This window comes from Camellia sinensis, chromosome 15, assembly GCF_055761805.1.
Source record: "Camellia sinensis isolate YWXY chromosome 15, ASM5576180v1, whole genome shotgun sequence".
In the NCBI taxonomy this organism is placed as follows: domain Eukaryota; kingdom Viridiplantae; phylum Streptophyta; class Magnoliopsida; order Ericales; family Theaceae; genus Camellia; species Camellia sinensis.
This window is the reverse complement of record NC_138975.1, coordinates 141,096,008-141,105,530: the sequence shown is the minus strand read 5'-3', so window position 1 is coordinate 141,105,530 and position 9,523 is coordinate 141,096,008. Positions and strand designations below refer to the sequence as shown.

The 9,523-nt window shown below is 34.1% G+C and overlaps 1 long non-coding RNA gene across 1 annotated transcript; it reads left to right on the top strand.

The window, feature by feature from the left end:
* The first annotated feature begins 1,704 nt into the window (after positions 1 to 1,704).
* Positions 1,705 to 2,908, top strand: LOC114268113 (uncharacterized). Its single transcript, XR_003631151.2, has 2 exons — positions 1,705 to 2,282; positions 2,418 to 2,908. It is a non-coding gene; the product is annotated as an uncharacterized LOC114268113 (long non-coding RNA).
* The last annotated feature ends 6,615 nt before the right edge of the window (positions 2,909 to 9,523 follow it).

The following is a 9,523-nucleotide window of genomic DNA, read 5'->3' as shown; positions in this document are numbered from 1 at the left end:
TATAAATTTGACAATTACATTGAACTCCTTCAAAGTCAATAATTCGTTAATATAATTCGCTAAGGATGTTGTCATATTCTTTAAATCTATACACTTATATAATAAAAGGGAGTTAGTAGTTGTTAAAAGTAACTTGGCTCATTCTTTTCTTTCCACTTTTGTCCCCATTTTGTGTGTTGTGTATGTTGTACTTAGAGCATCTCCAATTCATCCTTCATATTTGAAGATATGAAGGATGGTCTCCTCCAACCCACCCTTCAAATTCATCTCCATTTGGGAGGAGAATGAATTCATCCTTCATATTTGAAGGGAGGATGAAAAAATGAAGGATCCCTCCAAAATACTATTCATTTTGTATTTCTTATTATATTACAAATAACTTTTAATTTGTAAATTTAATTTTTATAAAATTGACATCATTAAAAAGTATAAAATCATACTTTTAAAATGAGTATAATATTAAATATATTTTACAAAAATTTTAAAATTAAATATTTATTAATGAATAAAAATTACTTTTTGAATAGAGTTTGAATGAAGGAAATGAAGGTTTGTGATTGGAGTTTGAATGAATAGTGACCTCCTCTATATTTACTTTTTGAATAAAAAACATTATTTTCATCCTCTTAATGAGAGTATTGCATTGGAGATGCTCTTAAGCGGACAATTTCCTAACTTCATGGGCCAGCTTTGATAACATCTGTGGGCTACTTCCAGGAAGCTTCATTTTCATCTAAAAGCTTCTAAAAGAAGAAGTAATCATATTTTAGTAATTTTAACAGTGAGTTACATTCGGGCTTCATTTGGAAACAAGTTAATTTAGTAATTTTTTAATTATTTGACTAAAATATGAGCTAAAAAAAATTAGTATGTTTAGGATGACTTTTTGACTTTTTATGAAAAGATGTGCAAAAAGTAGAGAGAAAATAGAATCTTTGACTTTTTTAGTATGGGTTGTTGACTTTTTGGCTAATTTAATAACTTTTTGACTAAAAGGGAGGGTTCCCAAACGAGGCCTCAATCTGTGTTATGCGCAGCTGAATGTATATGACAATAATATATATTAATAATTTATAAATTCTTAGATTATAAATTTATTTTTATTTTTGAATTTTGAGATATATGATAAAGATATTTATTAACATTGCATGAATTTTTAGATCATAAAATTAAAGTTCTGTCTATTTTACCCCATGACCTAGCCAAGGTACAATTTGGATTGGCCTAACTCAAGTAATTTAAATTCGTAAAATTTTAGAACCTTAAGTAATTTAAGTTCATAAAATTTTATAGCCTTCACACTATTTTAAATTTGATCAGGGCTAAAAGAAAAATTTATCAACTCAATTAAATTCAGTCCGAGCTAGAGTAGGAATTGTCACAATCCAAACATTTTGATTTTTATTGTTAATAATCGCATTGAACCTGTGCATAAAGCGAAACTCCAAAAAAAAAAGAAAAAAAAAAAGAAAAAGATAAATTATAAAAATGGTCCCTATATTTTGACGCGTGTTTCATCTTAGTCCTTATACTTTCAAATTAGACACTTTAACCCTTGAAGTTAGGGAGTTGTCTCACAATTGGCTAATTCATAACGGAAGTCGCCTTTTCCATCCAAAACCGCTCAGGTGCAACACACACGCACAAGATTCAAGGCAAAAGTGGTCAATTTACCCCTTCCTGCCACTACACAAGCAGTAGGTCAACAAATACATACATATTATGAGAAAATATTTGGTAGTCACAAATTTTATGGCTTAAATTGTCTGAAAATATCAAAATGATGTCGTTTTAACATTTTTAAAGTTATTTTATACCCAAAATGATATTATTTTAACATTTTTAAACTATTTAAACCACTAAATTTGTGACCAGCAATCATTTGTGGCCACCAATTCCCCAATTCATAACGGAAGACGCCTTTTCCATCCAAAACCGCTCAGGTGCAACACACACGCACAAGATTCAAGGCAAAAGTGGTCAATTTACCCCTTCTCGCCATTACACGAGCAGTAGGTCAACAAATACATACATATTATTATGTTCATCTCCTTTTTCACTGGTTCGTTGAAGAAGAAGAAAGAAAAATCGAGCCATTAGAGCAGAGAAGGGAATGGAAACGAAGAAAAAAAACGAGGCATTGGAACATAAAAGGGAATGGAAAGGAAGAGGGGCTGAAAATGGATTATGTGAATTGCTATTGTGGCAAGAGAAGTCGATTGAATACATCATAGACCGACAACAACCCTAGGAGGAGGTTTCTCGGTCGTTCTAATTATGGGGTAAGTCCATTCCAGTATTGACCTTTGCCCAAATCTGTAATTTCTTCTTCTTTGTATTTGTATTTGTTTTTTATTTTATTTTATTTTATCTTATTTTTTAGAATTTCATGACTAAAACCGAAAGTATTGTTGCAGAGGTTTGGTGCATGTGGTTACTTCTTATGGATTAATCCCCTGATGTGTACCCGTTGTCGCGATGTCATACTCGAGTTGCTTCAACAAAACAAAGTGCTGGAAGATGAAGTACTAGTGTGTAGGGCAAGAGGAAGGTGGGTGATTGCATGTCTTGCTTTGTCCCGTTTGCTTTTTTCTTTGGTGGACTCTAGTTGTTAATGGTAGCAATGGAAATGCGGATGGAAGTGCTAAAAATGGCAGTTTATTGTAAAAGTGAAAATAGATGTATATATGACAATGATTTTGAGGGAATTGTAATGGGGAAATTGGGACAAATGTATGGTGGCAATGATAATAGAAGCCTAGAATGGACTTACCATAGGTCGTGGAAAATGTTTTCATATGGTTTGTAATGTTTATCTGATATATATATTGTTCAACGTGGTTTGTAATGTAAGTTTGAACCTTTTTTATGAGATGGTTTGTAATGTAAGTTTGAACCTTTTTGATGAGATGGTTTGTAATGGTTTGATTTGGAGATGGTTGTACCTATCCACCATGACAACACAAGCAACAACACCTTGGTTAATTTATTGAGGCATTAAGAAGCACCAAAAGCATGTAAAACTTTGGCATCCATTCCATTCCATTCACAAAATCGCTGTGATCCATTAGATTCACAAAAACATCCATTCCATGCCAAGCGCAATCCCTTCACAAAACAAAGACCATCCATTGACATCTATGCCATTCCAAGCACAATCCATTCAAAAAAAAAACACAATTCTAATTCCAAGCACCATCCATTCATAAAAACATATTTGCCATTCAAAAAACAACATCATTAACAAGCACCAAAAACATCTTTGCTGATGTGAATTTAGGCGCAATGTACTCTACAAATGATTAACATCATCAATATAAGTTTCCAAAACAATTAACAACATGAACATGTGTGAAGGTAATGTCAAAACAAAGTATGTTAGCAGCATTTACATCCCAAAATAAAGATTATCAGTGTTTTCATACATTTACAAAAGTCTAACAGTGCCCAAAAGTGAAACCAAAAACATGTGCCCAAAAAGTCATCATGGCATGGCATGACTACTGATTTTCATCACCTTGTTGTCCTGTTTTTGTTGTTACAGTTTCATGAAGTGAAGATAATGTACATACTTTTTCCCCTTGGACATGAAAGTGGGTAGGCTTGCAGATGAGAATGGTGCAACTTTCATTGGTTGTGGCCTCATGAGTGCATTTGGCAATGACCTTATATTGACACATTACCCTGTTGATCTCGTGTTTGATGCACCAATGTTGACAGGTGGCTTTGGCTATTGCATCATTGGTTGTGGCCTTGGTTGCTGCATCATTGGTTCTGGCTTTGGCTGCACCACTTGTGGCCTTGGTTTACTACCTCTTGTATTACTTGCCACTGGTTGACTACAACATTGATTGGTTGCAGGTGGCCTTGGCCTGGTGCTATTCATGGGTTGGCTGCAATTTTGATTAGTAGTAGCCATTGGTGTTGGCCTATTACATCTACTTGATTGATTCACACTATGCTGACTCCCAACAGGGTTGAACTCCTCTTTTTAACCTACACAATTTTCTTATTAATATTATACTGAAATTTTAGTTTTAAAAAAAAAATGCATAATTGAATATAGTCAATCAAATCTTACTGGGTTTTTTGGTCTCATGCTTCATTCTCCCACTGGTTGGCCTTTGCAGCTTCTCTTGTTGTGACCAAGCTTCCCACAAATGCTACAAGAGGTAGTTATGTGTTGTCTCTTTAACTTGGTGGGATCCCTTAGTTCATCTCTTTGTTTTTTCCTTAACTTTTTTGGCCTCTCTGGTTGTCTCTTCACTTTTGGAGGCAACAATTCAACCATTCCTGTACTTGGCCACATCTCAGAACCATTAATAGGATAAACAATTTGCTCATAGCTAGCCATATAAGTATTCTTCCTATACCACTGTGCCACATAATTTTCTAGCTCTTCATGTTTGTAATATATTGCTGATATGGCATGTGGGCAAGGTATACCAGTCAAATCCATTTTCTACATGAACAAGTGTGAGTTTCGAGATCAACCAGAAATTGCTGACCATTAAAGCAGTTGATCTAATATGCAGATGCACCTGACAACATAGCAATGCAGTTGGTTGATTCCTCTTTCTTCCTATGAAGCTTCTTTTGAATGTTTGGACACGACACACCTTTTTCTCATTGCTTCTCTTCTCATTTGCATCCCCTTCATTATAAGGCACCTTATGCCTTTCAACTTGGGGATTATAGTCTTTCCTCTTGCTACAACAACCAATCCATTAAAGCTCTCACACATGCTATTGTGTACTATATCACACTCAAACAGAGGTATGAAGTGAGACCTTGACCAAAAGCTAGGTGGCTTCTCAGCCAACCAATTGAATGCTTCCTCATTAGCATCCTTCATTTGTTGCTACTGGTGATTAAAGTCTTGAACATAAGAGGCATTGGCTGCACCCCATAGCAGGTCCTTCAATAACACCCCCTTGAAATTGTCTTGGAAATTCTATTGCAAATGTCTAACACAAAATCTGTGGTCAACATTGGGTATGACCTCAACAAGTGCTGGTATCAAGCCCTACAAAATTTAGTAAATCAGCTGAAAGATTTAACATTTACAAATTTGGATATTTATATAAAAGATTTAACAAATCAGTTGAAATGAGAAGTCAATAAAAAACTATTACCTTTTGTTTGTCAGACATAAATGTGAAGCCTGGTTGGTGGACAATTCTAATATCTTCCTATAGTAGCTCAAAAAACCATTTCCAATACTTTTTTTTTGTCTCTCCCTCATCCACAGCATATGCTAGAGCATAGTTATTATTGTTTCCATCAACTCCAATAGCTGTTAGCAATTGGCCCTTATATAGACCTCTAACATGACATCCATCTACCCCAATGTATGACCTACATCTTACCAAAAACCTTTGCTTTAAAGCCCTAAGATAATCATAAATCCTTTAAAACCTTTCCTTCCCTACATCATTTACATCCAGATCATCATCCCCATCCTCATTATCTGCAGCCTTCACACAATGGTGGTCCCAGGATTAGTTCTTCTAATCTCTTCACAGTAGTCCCACAAGCTAGCATATTGCTTTTTAAGGCTTCATTCAATCAATTGTTGTGCCTTTTTCTTTGCCCTATACAACTGACTTCTAGATACACCAACTTTATGTTCTTTTTGCACAATTTGTTGGAAAGAGTCTAAAGGCCAGATGGGTTTGGTCCTTAGTGTGTCCACGTACTTACTTTACGGCTATGTTGAAGTGACATTCTTATTGTAATAAATCCTGCCACAGTTGTGCACAGGGTTGTAGGTCTTGACTTGGAAACTCAATTGTCCTTGCATCTTAGATGCAAAAATCATCCACTTGCAAGGAGCCTGACAACCAGCCCTCACTCTAGTACTGTCATTTTTCACAAATTTAATCTGTTTTCCACTTCTTATGGCATGTTCTTTGACAATTTCTTTGAATAGTTTTGGTGAAGCAAAAATCATCCCAACTTTGAATTGTGGGTCAGCCATGTCTGTTTCAACATTGAATGAATTGGGAATGGTTCTGAACCAACAAATGCTGCGAATAAAATCCAACTACCACCTTCTATGATTAGTCCTCAAATGAAGAACTCTATCAAAGATTTAACCGATATCATCTTCCCAAATCTTCAAACATACTCAATAAATCCTATTTCAACGATAAATTATGTTGTACTAACTCCCAAGAATGATTGTGTTGATGAGGTGAATAAATTCTTGATTGAAAGATTTCCAGGAAAAATAAGAAAATACACAAGCATTGATAAAATAATTGATCCAAATGATCAAGCCAATATGAAGATTTCTTAAATTCTCTTAATCCAAATGGCCTTTTGCCTCATCATTTACAATTAAAAGTCAATTGTCCAATCATGGTATTGAGAAATATTGATCCTTCACAAGGTGTTTGCAATGGGACATGACTCATATGTCGTGATTTTCAAAATCATATCATTTGTGCAAAAATTATCGTTGGTGATCATAAAGGGAAAATAGTTTTCTTACCACGAATTCCATTGCAACCTTATAATCAACGAAAATATCCTGTGCATTTGAAGCCAATTCCTAATAAAATTGTGTTTTGCCATGACAATCAACAAAGCGCAAAGCCAAACATTGGACAAAGTGGGTGTATACTTACGAAAGCCAGTATTCTCACATGGACAACTATATGTTGCCTTATCTTGAGTTACAACTGCAGCAGCTATTAAAGTTCTTATTGAGCCAACATATGAAGATGACAAATATATCAATTCTACTAGGAATGTTATTTACCCAAAATTGTTGGCACTTGCAAATTCATACTGAATTTTATTTTGAATATTTTTGTAAAATTTGAACACATTTGATAAATCCATCTACACATAGAGCTCATTTCCAATTTTATCTAAGCTATCATACTTAAAAATATATGATGTTAACATTTTGGGCCTTGTTTTGTAGAATGGGTGAAGAAATTACACACGTGAAGAACATCACAAGCTTTACTCATGACTGGAAAGCAAAAGTTCAAGTTTTGGAAAAAATGGGATCCATGGATTGCGATGTCAATCAAAAATTAATTCTTGCTGATTTGGAGGTCCATCATCTATGCTTTATACATCTAGCTTTGAACTAAAGAACAACAATATATGTACATATATCATTTATAACTACCACATTTCCAGCCTTTATTCAGTCAATGTTACTTGCCTGTAATGCACTTTGCACATATTTACAGGGCACAACAGTGCAAGTAACTACTTATGAAGGCTAGATAGATAATTTCGAAGACACACTTGAAGTTTTCCAATCTTATTACATATCAAATGTTGTGGTGAAATCAGTCCAAGAGAAATATCGCATGGTTCCAAATGAATGGAAATGGACTATAAATGCAAGTACATTAATTCAACCTGCTGAAAGTGCTCATACAGATGACAACCCACTAGCACATGATTTTGTCACATTTGACAAGTTTGAGAAACATATTGACAAGCAGACAGAAATTGGTAAGATTAATCAATCACTACTAACAATTCCTAATAAACAAACACATTCTCTTATTACATACTTTTAGAGTAATACATGTATACTATTTTAAACAAAGATATCTTAGCAGCTGTTGTAGAAGTCAGGCCACCCAAAATAGTCACTCCACTTGCTAGAACAACAACTGTGCAAGAAGTGGTTCTCATTGACCAAGAGTAAGGTTCTCAGCTTTTGTTTTTTTCCCCTACATAAACTTGCATAGCTAACAATCAATGTTTAATTTAACAGGTTGAAACTTGTTGTCATGACTTTGTGGGGTCAATTTGTCAAAAATGAAGGCGAGAAACTCCTAACAATCGATGAATCTTTCCCTACTCCAATAGGGATTAGGCTTAAAGTTGCATCATTTGGTGGTAATAATTCATTTCAATTCAACTATGTAATAAGCAAAAAACAAACCAAAATTCTAATACTTTCCTCTCTAGGCCTATCACTCTCAACAAGGCCAACAAGTTCCTTGATGATGAATCCAAATTCACCTGCTGCTGCTGCCCTCCACACATGATATATTATTTACCTAATTTTACCAACGATTCCATTACTTATACCTAACCACAAATATTTCTTTAATTCAGATGTATAGATAATGAAGAAAGCATCAAAGCAATGGTCCTTCAAACCAAAAATCAATTTGGCAAACTCCAAGTTCCGACTCTAGAGGCTGACAAAATCATTTCAATTAAAAATGTTGCAACTTCTCCTGAGGTAATAAGATCTTAATACAATTCCTTGTACTTACATATGTGTTCTAATAACTACAATTAACTACCATTGTCCTTTAAAATATCAGATCAGAAAATTTACCGGGTGAAAGCAACAATGTCAATCAACTCTCTTGATCAAACGCTTTGGTACATGCCTTGTAGCAACTGTCATAAGTCAGTAAGTGCAAAATACCAAACAATGTTTGATTTTTTTCAATGTAAGGCCAAAGAAGTAACTGCATTGCCAAGGTATCAACTTCCAATATCCATAAATTTTAGTCATTACCTTCATTTTACATTCCAGTTCATCGTATCCTTCACAATAAAATACTAACTTGTAGGGTCAAATTTGAAATTGAACTCAAAGATAGCTCTGGTTCAATTACAGCAACAATATTTGAAGATCATGTAGAAAATTAATGGTGTAAAGGTGATGTAGCATACATTAGTACTAACAACTTCAACAACTTTATCATACATTCTATTATTGTCCTTTCAATTTTCCTAAATAAAAATTATTGTATCTTAAAGGATGGGAAGATATCAATAAAAACTTTTTCAACACTGGCCACAAATGAAGATTATATAATACAAGTTAAGCATCGGTAATATGAATATCGTAGATCTCCAGTCATGCAATACATTGTTACCTCCATCTAGTGATGTAAGCACTTCCATCACAACTACACCCTCTTCAACAGCCCTAGAGAAGCTGCTTTCTGAACCAAAAGTTAATAAAGAATTGTTCCCAGCAACCACATCTACTAACCCTCTTGAAACCACTGAAATTTCATTTCCAAGTACCTCTGCATAAGGCATGTTTTAACTAAACTTTTAGACTCTTCAACATTTTGCAAGTCTGGATATATAGTATAGGATAGGGTTTGGGTAATGCTCTTAAAAATTTCTGTAACTTCCAACTGTTCTACTTTAGAATGTAAGTATAATATTTTGGTATTTTGCTAGATTTGTGTCTACTATATAGAACAATATCCTCTCTAATCTACTGACAATGGCATTCACTTCTTATAATGATCTCTCTGAAATAGCATCTCATATATTTTGTTTGACTTGCAAGAAACTTTACAACTTTTCTTCAAAATTATGTATCATATAATACCATATGCCTTGATTTTGACATTTATGATTTTTGGTTATGATATATTATTGTGTTAGTTATAACTTAGCTATTGCCCTGTTAAGGCCAAGTTTGGCATGTCTTGAAAGAGACAAAAAGTCAAAAAGGCACTATCTTATTTAAGTCACATCATCTTATTTAAGTCATATTACCTCTCTT